The 20,144-nt window shown below is 35.2% G+C and overlaps 1 long non-coding RNA gene across 1 annotated transcript; it reads right to left on the bottom strand.

Annotated features, from left to right (window-relative positions):
• Positions 1-48: 48 nt before the first annotated feature.
• Positions 49-5,731, bottom strand: LOC129922161 (uncharacterized). Its single transcript, XR_008774136.1, has 2 exons — positions 5,413-5,731; positions 49-2,416 (listed from the first exon to the last, which is right to left on the bottom strand). It is a non-coding gene; the product is annotated as an uncharacterized LOC129922161 (long non-coding RNA).
• Positions 5,732-20,144: the final 14,413 nt, after the last annotated feature.

Genomic DNA, 20,144 nt, shown 5'->3' on the forward strand with positions numbered 1-20,144 from the left:
AACACTTAACTATTCATTATGCGCTATAATTTAATGACAAGCAACAGATTGATTATTTTAACACTTTAATATCTTCAAGATCAATTGATACTTTGTATACAATTTGAAAACAAAATGATGTAGAATGGCCAGGAACTTGGTATTCCTTCTTTTTATTGTTCAATGACTCATTCAATTTTTTTCTGTCTTGTAATCATCAATCGATGGCCTGAAGAAAACAAAAAAAACAGATACCAAGTATTAACAAAATTGAGAGAATATAAAAATGTTGAATCTACAGACCTAAAGCAATTCATTTTTCTTAAATAAACCAAAGGGAAATGTCAAGTTTAGCTATAAAACATTTGTATTGCATTCAGAGTTTTCTTTCTCCTAGATGGGTAGCCAACCAAGGCTAACGAGCCCCTCCTGCAGGAAGCGTGCTAGTTTAGGCGCCGGTTGCTCGCCTTTGCCTCTTCTCCTGTCTTCTGATTTTCCTCAGTCTGTGTAAGAACAAAGGTGACAGAAGCGATTGCAAATATAACAGGAGAATCTCCCTACTAAGTATTGTAGGCAAAGTCTTTGCTCAAGTGATACTTCCCAGACTACAAAAACTTACTGATCGGGTGTATACAGAATCACAGTGCGGCTTTCCCTCCGGGAGATCCACAAATGATACGATTTTCTCCATCCATCAACTTCAGGAAAAAAACAGAGAACAAAGGATGCCTTTGTATATTTGTCGACCTGTTAAAAGCCTTTGATCTAGTCAGCACAAGTGTTCAGTACTGTTTTATTGAGACGGCTTCAACAGTCTGTAGATAAGAGGCTCAGAGAAGAACAAACAGGCTTCCGAAGAGGCAGATAATTTGCAGAGCAGATCTTCGTTCTACGAAATATCATACAACAAAGTCTTGAGTATCAACAACGGCTAACGATCAATTTCGTAGACTTTAAGAAAGTGTTTGATAGTGTCTAGCGAAAATCACTATGGAAAATAGCCTGAGAATCCCAGAATAATTCGTCCAGATCCTAGGACACATATACAGTCAGTCTAGTTGCTGCATTAAAACAGAAGAAGGAACAACAGAGTTTTTTTTAGCATCTAGACAGGTGTGAGACAGGGGTGCATCCTATCTCCCTTCCTTTTCCTCATGTATCTTTTGGAAGTCGAATCAGATATGGAGGGGCTCTTGAACTCTATGCGAGAAGAGATGAATACGGGGCTAGGAAACACCAGTTCCAAGATATATGCCATGTACTCCAAGATAAATACCAAAGACTCGGGAATCAAAATCGAGTTATTGGCTATGAACCAACGCACACATGCTGTGGAGGAAAGAATCACCACTATTGATGAACAGATGAATCAGAGAGTTGACGCAGTGGAGAAGGCCATCGAAGAATTAAAGACGCAAGTTCACTGTAAGCACACTAATGCATCGGAAACAAATATGACGTCATTTGTAACGGAAGTCTCCGAACATGAAGCCCTCTTCCCATCCCCCCATATTTGATGGTTCCGTGTCCTGGTCCGTGTACAAGAAGCAATTTGAGGCACCCGCTAAAGTTAACAAATGGAACAGCGAGGAGAAGAAAGGAACTGCCCTTATGTTCTCTCTAAGAGGAAAGGTATCCGAACTGCTTCAATCTCTACCGAACCAGCAAGACTTCGCCACTCTCGTACAAGCTATGGAACTAAAATACGGGGATGCACATTTGCAAGAAGTTTATCGAGTACAAATGAAGACCCGACAACAGCGCCCCGATGAAACAGACATCGAACGCCTCGCACATTCGTCCTATTCAACCGCCGCACATCATTACAGACGCTTTCTTTGATGCGCTTCGAGACCATGAGTTGAAGAAAGCCACCAGAGTTAGTGCTAAATTCAAGGCCAGCGAAGCCCTAGTATACGCTCTCTCATTTGAAGCTGCTAAAGACGCATGTGGGAGCACTCATCAAGGCCAAAGGCTGGAAGTCAAAGATTCGCACAACTTGTCAGAAGGGTGACAGAGGCACTGGATGAACAACGAACAACCCAGATACCAGAAGATCAATCTAGGGCCCCTGTACGAATTTGGAATTGTGGTGAACTTGGCCATATACAAAGAATCTGCACTAGAAGATTTCGACAAACCGGAACCCATCACAGATCAGAAATGTATGCACGACAAAGTTTCAGGGGCTACCAGGAAAACTAGCACAGGTCGGCTTCAAAGGGGCGGAACCCGGCGACAAAGAGAATGAGACTCCCTGCAACCGTAATCCTGGTCGCCGTGCTAGGGCAGAGTAGGAGCCTAAAAGTCAACGGAAAAATTGGAGGTCAGAACTACCACTTTCTCCTTGATACTGGTGCCACACGATCAGCCATCCGGTCAGATAGCAAGACACAGATGACTGCATAATAGGGCTCGACTTCATGCTGAAATTTGGCTTGAATAGGGAGAATAGTAGATGTGATTAGTTCAAATAGAAAAATTATTAAATATTATTAACATAAGTAAAGAATTTGTATACAATTTGTGTAATTTCTATACTAAAATTCACCGCCCCCCGTCCTCAAAGGGTTGGTCAAGCGGGGGAGGGGCTATAGCCCCTAATGCCCCACCTCCTGGATCTGCCAGTGATTGTAATAGGGGTGATGGGCAGGGGCGGACTGGCTGTCAAAATCGGCCCCGGCATTTCTATTCCATTCGGCCCCAAACTTGAATGTCATATAATAGGCATCCAACTCTAGTTCTACTTGTCCTAAAAATCAATTTGTTAAGTTTGATAATGTATCGATAACTTGACGCATGCACACAGTGAACTCTTTATCTTTATACGACATTTAAGCAGTATGTTGCTTTGTAATGGCTAAGTATGTAGAGACCCTTCAATGATGAAACCTACAACGGCTGTTGGCTATCAGCCTACATTATTTCGGAAAATGTGATAGATAAAAGTAGCATTATACTGTAAGAGTCTGTTAAAGTTGCTTTTTAAACACGATGCTCAGAGGGTCCCTTTTGCAACAAAATGCTGCTATAAACCTTTCAAAAATTTAATACTTTCTATAGTGACATTCGTGAGGCCCTTTAGGTGGCCTTACCGGCCCACCGGGCATTTGCCCGAATGCCCATATAGCCAGTCCGCCCCTGGTGATGGGCTGTAAGTAGGTCCAAAACTCTAATGACTTCAAGGACATCAATGAACTCAATTAAACAAACCTTCTATTTATACTTTTACAATCATTTCTTCCAGAGCCTAGAATTTTAATTTACTAGAATAAGGTCAAAGCTTACTAGTGTATCGATCCGTGGCACTATATGGTTGTAGTTAGAAGAAAGAGATCGATGATACTATAATATGACAAAGATTGCTGACAGAACTAAGGTATATTACTGAACTCAAGGGAAATAACCAGAATTATGTACTTTTAAATAAATGCAACAATGCAACGAATTGAAAAAATATTCCTTCATCATTACTCTGAATGGTTTATTGGTCAATTAAATTAAATTTTCCTATTTTCGTGTGTTAGGATTTAAATATTTATTTTTAAAAGACATAACCAAAATGTCTATATTATAAAATTACAACTGTAATCCTATCTAATAGATGTATTTATAACCACTGTAAATGTAGGGCAGATTTAAAGGCATATATGTTTTCTAGATATTGATATTGTATTTTTAAAGTCAGTATACTTTGTAAAGCTCACACATTGAAAGATAATATAACAATCTTCAGATTAAATAAAAAAAGATTTATCTTCTTATCTTATAATTTTATAAACATTTTAGTGCCCAAGAAAGAAAACTTGAGACAATCTCAAAACTATAGAATAATAAGTCTGATCAGTCACCCAAGCAAGATAATGTTATGAATGATTCTCAAGAGAAAAGCTGAGGAGGTCCTTGCCGAAGAACAGGCAGACTTCAGAGGAAAGTTTTAGGACATCCATAGAAGTGCAGCAAGGGTGTATTCTCTCTCTGGTTCTTTATAACTTATTTTTGAAGAATATTATGATGAGAACTCATAGAAGAATTTACTCCTAGCTTGATAACAAATAGGCGGCCTATTTCGAATCTCAGGTTTGCAGACGATATAAACCTGATTATTTCAAAACTGTTGCAGCTAGAGCAGTTGGTGAGGAAATAAGTGCCGAAAACAGAAAAATATTACTTTGTGGTGGAGATAGTACGAGATGTTGCATACAGTTGATTGGCCAAACATTAGAAAAAGTCATTTAAATACCTAGAATCAAACATAACAAGAAATGGAGGACGAATAAAATAGATAAAAACCCGTTTAAGCTTGACATAACCTGCCATGAGCAAACTGTGGAACATCTGGGAGAGTATCATCAGCTTCCCAGTCAAATTAAAGGTATGTGACGTTTTCGTGCCCCCGTTTTGGCGTGAGACGTTTTGGCGCAAGCTGCAATTAGGGCATTGAGGGATAACCCTAATCAAAAAGGAACTGTGCCATAATGGGCATGCTTTTAAGGTTTGATCTCATATATTTCTATTATTAAAATTAGTTTATAACTCATTTTTTTCTCAAAATAATAAATGTAATTAAAAGACTCGTGATGCAGGCCCAACAGTTTATGAAAGTAAAAGGTAAAAAGTAATCCGTAATTAGGCTACTGAATAATGCTCTGTTGAACATAGACATTATTTAACAAGATAAATAGTTTCAGTGTAATGAAATGATCAGGAAAATTTACATCTTGAATACTATTAGGCATACATAGCCTACAGGAGTCATATAGTTCATAAAAGCATTTTATCATGGTCACAAATAAGACTAAGACTAAGACTGCTTTATTGATCCTTACGGAAATTTGTTGGAAATATTAACAGAAAAAAAAATAGAAAAAAGAGTCCAGTATAATCAGGTCGCCTGCTGTGCAGCTAAGAGGGCCCACACTGCCCACAGCCAACTAGGCTTACAGATCAACACAATACTTGCTTCAGCAATAGCCCATAACACTGCTAGAGATTTTTTCACTCTTCAAAGTCTTAGTCTATCTTAGATTTAGATCTAATCTATTGGTTATAATAAGAGTCTACATAAAGAGTACATAGATGACATAGATCTAGCTGGTGTACATTTCACAAATAAAAATGATAATAATATTGGAGGCGAACAGTATAATATTTACTATTTAATCTATAATCGATATTATTATTACTAGTTATAAGTTGAAGTAGTATTAAAAAAACTATTTAATCTATATTATTATTAGGGTACTAACCTAAGTTGAAGTAGTATAAAAAAACAAACTTTAAGTACTATTAGGCCTACTTTTTTATTACTATTATTATTATAGTATTACGAGATCTAGGTAGCCTACTATTAGTTATAGTATAGACTTATAGATCTATATAAATATATTATAAATAATTATATTAGATTTAGATTCTAAGTATTATCCCTACGTCGGCTACGATGATCACAACATCATTGAACATCTAGATTTCTAGATTTAGAATCTAGATCTAGATCTCCCTAGGCCTAGACTAGTAGTACTAAGTTACTAAGACTAAGTAGTAGGCGGAGGCCTAGAGTCTAGTTACTAGACTAGTCTAATTATAGATCTAGTAAACCTATAATTAATCGTCCATGGATCTACTAGATGATAGATAGATTATTATTCTACATCTAGATTGGATCTAGAATAATCTTGATCTAGAATTTAGATCCCAGATTAAAAAAAAAAGTTTTCATTGTAACTTGGGTACCGTAACTTGTTTACAAGTTTACAAGTGTTACTAGACAATATCCCAATTATTAATTGGTTTTTTATCTCTCCCATCTTTATTATAATTAATAAAAAGCTAGTAGAACTTGGACTTCATTGGCACTTAACAAATGGTTTTAAATATGCATACAATGATATTTTTTTATTAGCAATAAGAGACATGGGCAGGCGTATACTTTTAAAAGCTAAATAAATATCTAGCTAAATCTAGATGTTTTTACAGGTAATATTGCGAAATTGAAATAATGCATAAACTGTTATTAACACAAGAGGTTTGCTCTTCCATGTCAAAAGTTTAATAAAAAATCACGTGAAAATCCTGAGTTCTGTTCAGTGAGGGCTAAAAAGGCTCTCTCTTTATGCAAGCAACATTTGATCAAGCTTAGCTCTAGAAATCTAGATCAATATTTCAAGTCTCATCCTTGTTAATCTATTTAATTACTCTTAGAATATAAATCTGCACTGGTGCACTGTTTTATATAATCTAAATATACCGTTGTTCAATTCAATTAAGTACCCATTCATAATTTCATTGAATGACAGGGATATGATTATGATACTGAATTAATAGATCTAGAATATGATAACGACAAAAGAAGTTAGCACACTCACACTTCTTATCTTTCACGATATTATTAGTCCAGATCTAACCAACAATGATCAATAGATTGAGCACAAGATCTGGTGACATAACATGAAATTCAACTAATTTTTGTTTGTTGCATTTTGAAGAAGAAAAAGGTATTCATAAAATAACCTAACGATAAACCATAGCATATATTATTAGTGATGATTAACAAAAATGGATAGGGCCCCACATCTAGACTAGACTTTTACATCTAGATTAGATAAAACACAAGATAGATCCAAATTTAAACAAAATTAGAGCTAGATATATACACTGGAGGCACGGTTGTTGAGTGGTAAAGCGCTGACTTCTGAACTGGTGGGTACCTGACATTAGTTTGGAGAAAAGTAAATGCTGTTGGTCTTGTGCTGGCCATAGAAAAATTTGACATCATCTGACCCAGGGATGACTAGGTCAGAAATGGGAACTTTACTGTAGCTATAAACTAAAGCAAACTAGAAACCTTAAAAAATGTGTTTCTAAGACATTTTACAAAAAGTAATCCTATATCTAGATGCAGCTAAGACACTTAAAAAAATATCTAGATCTCTTAATCTAGTTCTAGAAATTTTCTTCAAAGACTTTTTTATCCTTGTGTTGTACAAAACTTGTTGCTTTTCTGTAATCAGCAGCTGTTTTGGTTTACCTCCGACCTTGTAGGGCCTATGCTGCTAATCAATCTCTAATACTAGTATTCATTAAAAATTTCCCTTGTCCTTAATCATTCTGATTTCAATTAATATAATATAATGAGTTCTGTGAAAGAGGAGAGATTCTGAGCCATGCAAACATTATATGGACCAAATTATTTTATTTCAAATCTTTTGTTTATTTACTGAGTAGTGTAGTCAACAAAGGGCAGGGGTGGATTAACAAGTGCTTCTATGAAGCAGGTGGGATTTGGTGGGATCAGAACTATTTTCTGAGTAAACACAATCATCCCTCCTCTTTGAACAGTTGTTAGCACATTGTCCAAGATGGAAATAAAAGCTCCATGCTGTCCAACAATATAGACAATTATGTGGCACATCCATTCAGTGTAGCCAAGAAGCAGCACAAAATGGTAACAGCTAATTCATGTTGGCATTAAATCATTAGGTTGGTTTATATGTATGGCTCAAAATTTGGACGAAAGAGGAATAGTGAGATATATACAGTCTATAGCCAAGATGTGCACCAAGGTAGACAAGGTTTTATGAACCCCCCATTTGTCCTTCAAGGAAATGTTTTTTGTCAACAAAACAACAACAAGTAGTCTATCAAGACAGGCAAGTCTTTGTCATACAGCTAGCACTCTATCAAGGCAGCCAAGTTTTTGTCATACAGCTAGCACTCTATCAAGGTAGCCAAGTTTTTGTCATACAGCTAGCACTCTATCAAGGTAGCCAAGTTTTTGTCATACAGCTAGCACTCTATTAAGGCAGCAAAGTTTTTGTCATACAGCTAGCACTCTATTATGGCAGCAAATTTTTTGTCATACAGCAAGTACTCTATCAAGGTAGCCAAGTTTTTGTCGTACAGCTAGTAGTCTATCAGGGCAGCCACGTTTTTATCATACAGCTAGTAGTCTATCAGGGCAGCCAAGTTTTTATCATACAGCTAGTAGTCTATCAAGGCAGCCAGGTTTTTATCATAGTCAGTAGTCTATCAAGGCAGCCAAGTTTTTATCATACAGCTAGTAGTCTATCAAGGTAGCCAGGTTTTTATCATAGTCAGTAGTCTATCAAGGCAGACAAGTTTTTATCATACAGCTAGTAGTCTATCAAGGCAGACAAGTTTTTATCATACAGCTAGTAGTCTATCAAGGCAGCCATGTTTTTATCATACAACTAGTTCCATCAGCCTCACTAGCTGTACTTGCAAACTGATGGAAAGAGTGATAAATAGCAGGCTCACATGGATCCTTGAGTCAAATAACCTACTCACTGAAGCCCAGGCTGGCTTTAGAAAAGGCAGATCAACAGAAGATCAAATCACCTTCATCACACAAGAAATAGAAGACGGCTTTCAAGAAAAGAAACCAACAACAATTGTGTTTGTTGACTAAGAAAAAGCATTTGACAAAGTCTGGGAACAAGGTCTCATGCTCAAGCTAATCCAGCATCACATATCCCACAGAATGTACAACTGGATAAAGGATATCTAAATAATAGAAAAGCCTTAGTTTGCATGCAAGGACGGACAAAGAAGCCACACAGTGGGTATAAATAATGGTGTCCCCCAAGGAGGAGTCCTATCCCCAACACTTTTCCTAATATTCATAAATGATCTAAATCAAAACCTACCAAGAAAAGTTAAAAGCAGCATGTATGCAGATGACCTTGCCTTAATTAGCACAGAAGAATATGTAGGAACATCGATTGGGGAGCTAATCACAACATCCTGAAAAAGACCTATACCAGTTACGTAAGACCTGTACTAGAATATGGTGCCACAGCATGGGGCTCAGCAGCCCAAACCAACCTAAGAAAAATAGACAAAATATTGGTCTAAGGATAATGACAGGAGCAATCAAAACAACACCCATAAGAGCTATGGAGGAAACCGCTGCCCTGATCTCTCTGGATGAAAGAAGAGAAATAAAAATCCTTTCCCAATTCACTAAACTGGAAACCTTGGAGAGGCACCCACTCAGAACTAAAATCCTCAAAAAAACGTCTCAAAAGGACCAATTTAAAACAGTAATCTCTAAACCTAAAAAAGAAACGCCAACTTGAGAAAATTACTCTGGAATCCTCGATACACTATAATGAATCTCCACCTTGGGATGAAAGCCCTCTTCCTACTATAAGAGACCATATTGAAAACATAAAAAGAAAATCTGATTACAGACCAACAGAGCTCAAGGAAATAGTGAACTGTTTTCTACAAACCAATTATCCTAGCAATCAGTGGGTGAGAGTTTACACGGATGGCTCATCCCATAAAGCCACCACAAATGGAGGAGCTGGAATACTTATCGAATGGCCAGATGGAGAAAAACTAAAAAAATCCATTGCAACTGGAGAGCTCTCTGACAGTCACAGAGCAGAAAGGGAAGCACTAGCACTAGCTGCTACTATGCTAGCAAATCATCCAAGTTCCCTGCACAGTCAGATTGTCCTTCTAACCGATGCGAAAACAACCCTCCAAAGCTTGCAAAACTCTGATTCCTCTTATATTAAAAACCTCAGAACAGCACTTATAAAGCTCAACAACAACAGCAAAAAAACCTGTTATTCAATGGATACCAGCTCATATACAACTAGAAGGAAATGAGAAGGCTGACACACTCGCTAAGAGTGGGAGAACTAACTCACAAATAAACTCTGCACTCTATCCAGAAGAATTGAAGAAATTAATTGTAAATGAAATAAATGAGAAATGGATGAGCTCTCATCCAAATCACAAGAAAGATGATGCTTACTATAAGCTATCCCGACAAGACCAACGTCTAATCTTTCGACTCAGGGCCGGACACAACAGAATGCGACAACACATGTACCGGAAGCTCAAAATTGGAACCAGTGAAATCTGCCCATGTGGAGTATCACCAGAGAATGCCGACCACATCCTCCAAAACTGCTCTCTTTACCAAGATGCCCGTATAAGACATTGGCCCCAAAACACCCCAATAGAAAGAAAACTATATGGAGAGCTCCCTGATTAGGAAACCACTGTGCAGTTCATCTCATGTATTGGTCTAGTCATCTGAACACTCCAACATAACAATGAGAACGAAGAAGAAGAAGAATACAGCTAGTAGTCCATCAAAGCAATCAAGTTTTTGCCATAAAGCTAGTAGTCAGTCAAAGCAGCCAAGATTGTTGGCACACAGCTGATTCAAGCCAATAGCAACTAGCCATAAAGCTAGTAGTCAGTCAAAGCAGCCAAGATTGTTGGCACACAGCTGATTCAAGCCAATAGCAACTAGAGACCAATCTAAGGGTTGCCATAAAGCAATAGATCTAACCAGTGAGACCAATATAAAGTTGATTCTCCCTCGATGTCTAAACAGTCAGACCAAAAGAAAGTTGAAAATATTGTCTTAATGTCTCTGTGTTTGGAAGTGAGAGAATAAAAACAACATTAACTTCTTGTCTGTTTAGTTTATACATTTAATACAAACAACAATGTTTCATAGCTGGGGCAATGTTTGTTTGCAAAGTTTTATTGATGTTTTAAATTTCCTCAGAATATCAATTTCCCCAATATTGCATTTGATGAACTTATTGATTATTGTCTTTTCCCTTAGGTCATATACAAACTTCTGAACCCAGAATGATCAAAAGCTCATAAAAACCTTCAACTCAGTTGAACCCAGAATGATCAAAAGCTCATAAAAACCTTCAACTCAGTGCTAGATTTCTTTTGAGGTATGAACACAGAGGAAAGCAACTGCAACACAGATTTCAATATGGCAGAAGAGCTTCCATCAAACAACATCTGGATTAAACTATTGTAGACATTGTCCACATCAATTGACATTGTTCATGCCAACAGGATAACAACAAATGATCTTCAATACATAAATGAAAATGAGATTTTCCTCTTCTGTCAGATATCACTTGGTATCAAGTGATCAAAGCTTCAGGCAAGGTAAAGGCAAATATTTCATTCTATTTCAAGTATTCTCTTATCTCTAATTATGATTTATTCCATAGTATGCTAAACATATGCCTGTGTTAGATGTGGCAAAATATGTAGGTCACAGCTGGGGCTGTGTAGCTATGGGAAATACTGCATTCCTCATTAATCTTCAGACTTATTATTAATGACTATCTCTGTGTCAATTGTTGCATAAACAACTTCTAGGATGGTGCTTCACAAACTTTCTTTATATTCTCCTGGCGGCCATTTCTTTTCTGAACAATTTAACTTTATCTTTCTGATAGGGATGTTACTTGTAGAGCTTTAATCTGTCTTTGTTTCTCTGTCTTAGTATTGCCTGTTTCATATCTCATGAGCAAACTAGTCCTCCTTTAATAATTATAGCTTTTATATAACGCTACTTTCATGCTTATAGCATGCTCAGAGCGCTATGATCCAATCTCATTTGTGGACCAGTGGGGGGGGGAAGGGGTATCTGGTAGAAGGTTTTCCATGCTGCCTTTAGGCGCTCAATAAACACAACTCTGCTTGAGTCGGGTGTTGAACCTCGAGCCCCCTTCATAGGTAGCCAAGACAAGCCAAGTTTAAGCGTACTTAGCCTCTTGACCACGCTTCCTTTTACTATATCATATCCTTTTATAAAATTTATCTTTGACACCTGTAGGCAAACTGCACTGCACATGGCATTGCAAGGTATATTATGCTGTACCAATTTCCCCCTTATGTTGATGTAAAAGTTATATTTGCTATGTTTCTGAAATTGTTTCAAAGTGTTTGATTCTAATTCAATGTCATTGTCAGCTATTTTTGCACAAGTTTTATTCTTCCTGTTTTAACTCATGTTTTGGGGCTTGGTCAAAACTGCATTCTGCTAAACCAAATGTACTTGACTTTATGGTGATTACGGTTATACAGTCTTTGATATAAACCTTACATTAACATACAGTCTTAGATATAATATTAACACTAATATTTAATTATTTTATTTATTTTACTTAAGCTATCTATCAATTCTGGTGTTTATTTACCCAAAGCTTATCTCCCCTTATCTAAGAAATCTTATCTTAAGCCTGATGTTTCTTTTTTCCTTCTATTCTGTATAAAAAAATTATTTATTGCAACTGATTAAAAAATTCAAATTAAAAAATTGATTCATGTGCCTTTTATCACCAAATAGTAGGCTGTAGTGTTCTGTCCAGCGATTAATAGGGTAGAACCATCGGATGATCTCAGCGGCGCTGTAAGTCTGGTAAGTTGGGCCATAGTCACATCGAAGCAACTCATAGAAAGAGAGTGTCACCAGTGTCAGCATGTCTCTGCTAATTATTTTTTTAGTTCCCTGATCTTGACTGCAGAGTGTGACAAGAAGATTTATAGAGTTCTGGTTGCATTGTCATTAGGGTTCGCAAGAACAGAGTGATAGTATTTGTGCTTATTCTTTAACAGTTCTTGAATTGCGGTATTGTTCTCATCAAACCAGTCTCTCTTGGGTTTACTGCAGTATCCCATGACTTTGGTTGTCACCTCCTGAAGTATCTTTTTAGCTGGCTCCAGTTACTCACTCATAAGAGGGCTTTCGGAGATCAGCCTCGAGTAGTACTCTGAAGCACTCTCATACGTCAGTCAGCCTATTAACATTTAGCTTCTTTGCCCTAGGCAAGCTGTCCTTTTTTACTATGTCAGGCATGTGGTGCGCACTAGAGTAATGTCTAGTGCTGACTGTTACATGGACCATTGTCTTGTTTGGATGAAGCTGAACATCACCATCAAGCCTATGATAGAGTGTGGAGAAAAGGTCTATTTTTGAACATGAAAAAAATGGGCATCCATAGAAGAATGTACAGCTGGATCAGGGCATTCCTAAAAAAATATAACCATCCAAACACTATTCGAAGGTGCCATCTCTAGAAAAAAAAGTTTAGAAGAAGGCCTACCACAAGATTCAGCCCTTAGCTGCACTCTCTTTCTAATCTTCATAAAAAAACCTTCTGGACCTCATTTTGGTCCATAAGGCACTTTACGCAGATGACCTCTTAATTTGGACTACAGAGAAATATCCAGTGTTGACTAGATCCAAATTAAATAGAGCCCTCAAGACTATCTCCATGTATTCAAAATTATAGAAATTGAAAATAAAAAAAGAAAAGTTGGTTTATTCAATCTTTAGCCAAAACAGCAAAAAAGAACTACATCCCAAAAAATAGACTCACAGCCAATAAATAAAGCAGAAAATTCAACACATCTTTGGTGTAAAATTAGACTAAAGACTGTCTCTAAAACATGTTATGGCAGATTTAAAAGAAAAGATATAACAAAGATTAAACATAAAACACCTAGCAGGAACATCCTGGGGAGCTGAAAAAAACAACCTTAAGACAGTTATACACTGGATACGTCAGATCTGTAATGGATAACTGTCTCTCCATATAAGTAGCCACCAACAAAACCTATCAATCATCATTAGACACAAATCAAAACCAAGCCTTGCATCTAATCAGTGGAGGTATGAAAACTACTCCCACTGCAGCCTGTGAAATAGACTCCAATATTGAACCACTTAAGGTGCAACAGAGCCACATTAAAAGCTATTGAGAGATGCAGAAGGTTGGAGGATGACCATCCTAATAAACTACTAACACAGAGAAATAGGAAAAACAAGCAAAAAAAGCAAAGAACTCTGATCCAACTTACTGAAAAACTAGCCTTAAAACAATAACAGAGAAAAAACCTGATTTTCACAACACAGGCATTGTAGATTTTGGTTGCTGTGGTTAATATATATATATATATATATATATATATATATATATATATATATATATATATATATATATATATATATATATATATATATATATATATATATAAAGTAAGATTTCAATGTGCATTCTATTGAAAAAGTTAGCTTATCCTTTTAACCTGCATGTTTAATGCTCTGCATAAAATTTAGACAAGAATTAAAGTAATGGTTTTTAAACACTTCCTGTTTTCTTAGACCACTTGCTGAAAGCATCAGCAACAAGGGAAGCCTGCCTGGTCAAGACACCTTGTAATGTTGTCTCATTGATTCCGAGGTTGAATCCTGCCCTCTGCCATCTCCTGCTATCCTGTAGGAGGTTTCTAAAGGAATGTTCCAAACTTGTAAAACAAAAAAAAAAGTTGTATTTTAATAAATGGTGAGTATATATTTTTTCCCCTTTTATTTTGAATGTAATTATTATTTAAGTTATATGAAAAGCAGTTAACTTTTTTCTAAGTTTTAACTTTAAATCTTATAAAGAGTAAATAACTTTTGAGTGAAATATTTCTTATTGAAAAAGAACTTATTAACTGTCAGTCAAAGTAAGAGCACATAATTTGTAATGTAATGTAATCATCTTTTTTTTTTTGAAGTAACATCTGAATTTTATAAGATAAGATAGCAAAAAAAAAAAAAAAAAACTGAAATTAAGCCTAAATTGTGATAGGAAAAGATGTGACATTAGAAACTAGCAGATATACTGTGAAGTATTCCCAAAGAATGCTCTGTCTTCTCCTTTTGAATTGTGGCTACAGATCAGTAGAGAATTTTTTATCTAGCCGCAAGCCCCTCCAGATGAATATAAGGCATAGAGAAGTGTAAAAAATGATTTAAAAGACCACAGCATTATAGTTAGCAAAAATGTTTTTTTGCTATAATCCAGAGACAGTAAGACACAGTCCAGAAGAACCTCTCTTTACTGTCTTCATGAGCATTTTTTACAAAGCTTATATCAACTCACTCTGTCTGTCTGTATGGTAAAAAGTTAGTTCACTTTATTTCTCCCACACCCAATTTTGGATTAAGCTAAATTGTACACAATTATTTCATTTACCTGATAACACAAGAATAAAAAAAACAAACTAACCAATTAGTTAACTAATTATTCTTTGGACTCAAGGCAAAAATATATATATGAGTGTTTCTCCAGTATTGATATCAAAAAGTGTCACATTAGGCTAAAAATTAAAGTGGAAGTTTTTGGTTTCAGTTTAAGTGTATTCTCTTCTTCAGCCATTCTACTTTAAGAATTTATCAATAGAAAATGAAATGTAATACATACATTTCCTCAGCAGTGCTGGTTAAGGGAGTACCCACTTTTGCATTTCAGGTGCATCACTGGGACACCATTGATGATTAAAATACAACTAACTGTTTATTTATTTGCTTTTTTAGTATAATTTGAATGTTTCTATTGTATTAAGCAGCTTGATAGAGAAATGGAAGTTTTTGAGCACTTATACAAGAAAATAGAACTTATGCTATACTTGCATTATAGCTAAATATATAGGCTATTATTTGCTGCAATATCTCAACAATAATTCAAGCATTTATTATAACATGACTATTATATCACAAGATGTTGCAGGTGTTACAATGGGACATCAATATGAAATATATAGTTTTTTTTGTTAATACATGCTGAAATACAACTTTTTTAAAGTTAGTGAATACCTTACCAATTATTCTTTTATTAGTGATTCACAAAATAGTTTTCTTTAACCACAAATGAATGTAATAGGTCTTTGTGTGTGTGTGTGTTCAACAATCCTTTAAAAATATAGTTGACAAAACTGCCACAAACAGGACCTAATCATAGACTAAAAGGTGCAGCTTTCTGACTTTCAATGCACCAAGAACAAGATTTAAAACTAGATTTACATATACATAAATATATAGAGTAGATTTAAATTTACACTAGACTGACTAGACCTATATTACATTTTGCATTAAAGAATAGGGGTGGGGTGACTCGATTAAGGATTTAATTTATAGCATATATAAATTATATTGGTGACAATTTTTTTTTTTAATTTTGTAATTTCTTAACAAAAAGAAAAAAGTATTGGTTTGTCCTATGGGCAGAAGGCGATTGACGGTAACGCCCCTCCCACCTGACGCAATCCTTTTTCATTTTATATTTACTAATGATAAAATTTGTGTTCAGAGTGTGTGTGCGACATAATATACAAAAGGGTTAAAACATCAATTTGTAGCTTATATTATTTAGATATTCAACTATATTTGTTCAATATTCTCCATAAAAATAGGACTATAGTGGGGAGGGCAGCAGAAGCAATCCCCCCCCCCCCACCTCACTGAATCGGCTAAGAAGTGTAGTGACATAATATAAAAATTATATTGTAATTCAACTATTTTTGTTCACAAACTATGATTTCTAATTAAAAGTAGGACTGCCCCCCCACTCAAAGGGTTTAGGTGGGAAGGGCAGTAGATGTATTCAACTCCCCCCACCCACCCAATCGGCAAACAGGGAAACAACACAGTATAAAGATCGGTTAAAATATCAATAACAAGTTTTAATTATATGGATATTCAATTGATTCCATTCACAAGCTGTGATTTCTACAAATAAATTGGACCCCCCCCCACTCGAAGGTTTATGGTTGAGGGGGGGGGGGGGTGTCGGGTTTGGTCCCATCAGCACCTCCCCATCCCACCTAATTGGCCAACATATTAGAGGGGGAGGGGGCAATAATCTAAAAACAGGTTGAAATATAAATAATTAGTATATATTATAAACATAAGCATTATAAACATAACGAATAAATTCGTATACAAATTGTGTGATTTTTTAATCGCCCCTACTGTCCCCCCCCCTTCCCGATCTGCCAGTGTACTGACCATGTCTGCATCTAATATCTTGTATTCAAGTCAATGAGACATAAATAAAAAGATTCATCTTTGATAGTTGTAATTAGATACAATAAATAATTTAAATAAAATAAATAAACAAAAAAATTCTTGTTTAATTTCTAGGTCTATTGAATAGTAGTCCACACTGTACATCACCTTTTTGGATTTTGAGAAAGCCTTCGACAGTATTAAAGGAGACATATAAGTCAATAAACCATTACAGGGTTCCACTGATACTCACCATCATCATTTAGCATCTGCCTCCTCTCCCATACCAACAAAGTGCTCATACAATGGACCTGATGGCATCTGTCGCCTCTAATATACCAACAAAGTGCTCATACAATGGACCTGATGGCATCTGCCTCCTCTCCCATACACAACAAAGTGCTCATACAATGGACCTGATGGCATCTGTCTCCTCTCCTATACACAACAAAGTGCTCATACAATGGACCTGATGGCATCTGTCTCCTCTCCTTTATACAACAAAGTGCTCAGGCCAAATTGATCAGAGTGTCAAAGAAGCAAAGAAGACTAGATTACTGATCAACAAAATAAAAATGACGCTATAAAAAAGTGTTAGGCTCAATCAAATCTGGGAGAAGTCAGTCATCAGTGAAGCCAAGGATTATGGAAAAAACTGAGAGCAGATAAAGAATGCTGCTCAAAATAGTGTTTGGTGGTTGCAATGGTTGTGGTTGCAGCTCTATGCTCACCTGGGATACACAGGAACAAGTCAAGTAAGTCAGTTTTTAGTGTTGATCTGCTTTCTATGTGCACTAGCTTGATTTTCTATTCCATCTTTTGTCTTGACAACTACCATATTCTTGCATCATTTCTGTGACTAGTAACATTCTTATCATACAGCTGAAATATTCTTTCATTGCATTGTCTATGTTCAAAGAATCTAGTTTGTATTTATTTTTATTCACTTAATTTAAGCTTGAGATTTTTAGTTAAGGAGAACAACTTAACTCTTTGGCTCCGGAATTAATTCGGAATTATTTGCCACTTTTGGACGGAATTAATTTTTCCGCCATTTCAGAGTGCGCTACTTTGCTTCGATATAACTTGTATAACTTTTTTATTTATTATTGAAAAATAATAAACTTGATATAGAATTAAAGAGAAATGGATGCTCTTTCCATTTCTTATGTTTTCAAGTTTGCAAATTATGTTGTTTTTGTAATTTTGGGTTTTGAATATAAAAATTAAAAATGAAAAACTCACCAACTGACATTGAAAATATCCATCCAAGTGCATGTTTAAAGAAATTTATTGTTCAAATTGAATTGAAATAGCTTTTTTTCTCATTTTTATCCATTTGTTTACAGAACACCACAGAAGAAACAGCAATAGATGCAAAAAATAATAAACTGGAACTAATAATCCAATGTCACTACTTTAATGAAAAAGCCCATAAAAAAGCAACACTCTTGGAACAAAACACTTACCCTAAAACTAGTCCAACTGTACAGCATATATATATTTATTGTATTTTCTTCTAAAGTTCTTCATGTACTTAGTATATAAATATTCCTTCTAGTTGTGATATTTATGGAAGCAGTCAATATGAATGTGTAGGTTCGACTCCCATCCAGCGCAAACATAAACCGTTCTCCCTGACCCAAAGTGTTTACATACTCTGTCTTTCTTTATAGTTATAGGTCTCCATTCTCTGAAAATGGATCTTATTCTAGCAGGGGTGTTCCATTTAATCCTATGGTCAGCATAGCTATTTATTTTGCTAACAAGACTATCAACAATGTGATTGTCAATGAAAAAAACATTCCATCTCAATAGATGCAGTGCTGACTAAGTCTAGGTTGACAACCCAATTTCTTGGTGGAACAAATCTGAAATTGTTCTGTTTCAGTGCCTAGATGATAGATCTAGAGATCTACATCTATCTGATTAGATTTAGATCTAGATAATGTAGAGACAGCTAAACTAGTTCTAGATCTACATTGAACATTAGCTGGGGGTGGAGCTGCTTCATCAGCTGATAAACTTCATCATTACTAGACCTAGGCATAGGCCTAGGTCTAGACCTATAAATTAATTTACTAGATCTAGATCTATATAATTAGATTTATCAATATCACCATCAGATGAAACAAAACCACTGTCATCTGAATTCTTATACTTCTTTATCAAAGAAATATTTAGATCTACAAAGTTTATATGGCCTTGGTTGTAGCTCCATGTTAAAAAAACACGCACACAGAAAAAATGTCATCTCTTTACAAACTTCGTACAAAATAAAAACACGTTAAATGAAGGAAATTCCGGATGTTTAGCAAAGGGAAACTATTCTAGATAAAAAATTAAGCAATAAAAAACAAGAATTGGAGAAATGGAAACGAAAAAAATAAATTTGAAATAGCTGATGCCCCCAGCGTTGGTCCGACTTTTTCCCCCTTTTTTAAAATCAACGCCCTGAGCGTTGTTGCGGAGCCAAAGAGTTAAAAAAAAAAAAAAAAAAAGCCAAGATAAGGAAATAGACATAGATGTGTAAATCATGATCATATGGGCAAATCTTCTGTTATTTTAAATTGTAAAATGTTTTGGCTGGATGAAATTTATCATATGAAGTTTGACTGCATCTCCATGACTTAATCTTTTCTTCCTTCTCACCAAAATAATGTCAACAATTTGAAGATAAAATCTACAGATAAACAACAAAGGATATTGAATAGTCTCTAGGTCAATGCTGTACAACAGTCCCATCTTCTTTCTTATTTAAAATCATGCATGGTCTTGGTTGAAGGCTATGTTTAATTGGATACATTCTTCAATAGTGCTTTCTATTTGAAAAGTCATTCTGACTCAAAATAAAATAATTTAATATTTTGCTGGAAAAAATGTAAGAATTTATTATCATTTTTAATCATGATTTATTAATATAGAACAGACCTACATAAGTTAATGTTAATACTTTTCTTTTTATGCCATCCTATTCAATTCAGAAAGGACATAGATACATTTTCATAAATGTATTACTATTACATACAAATATAATATTACATTTAATTAATTAATTAATAAGTCTTTTTAATCTTTTATTTTTCAGGCTAAGAATTATTTACAAGTTGGATAATAGTATAATATCAATGACATTTGCTAACTTGAGCATTTGATGTGGTGATGGTAAATACAATAGATCTACATCAGGTCAGATTTTTGCTTTTGTTATTACTAAAATTATAGTTTCAGTAGGAGTTGGAGTTACTACTAAATATTCTATTCAATTGCAAATGTATTTTGTTTTGTTGCTTTTTTAAAATCATTTTTCATGATCAAGATTTCTGACTTCTGCTGAACTGAGTAGTTGATATGGAAACAGTAATTCGCATCAATCTACATCAGGTAATAATTTTACTTACACATTAGCTATTATTAATAAGTGATAGAAAAATACCAACACATTTTTAAAAACATACTTGAGTACTGTACAGAGTACTTTAGGGTTCATTCAAAACAAGAAGATACACTTAGTTAATCTTTTTGT

Source organism: Biomphalaria glabrata, chromosome 12 (assembly GCF_947242115.1).
Source record: "Biomphalaria glabrata chromosome 12, xgBioGlab47.1, whole genome shotgun sequence".
NCBI lineage: Eukaryota > Metazoa > Mollusca > Gastropoda > Planorbidae > Biomphalaria > Biomphalaria glabrata.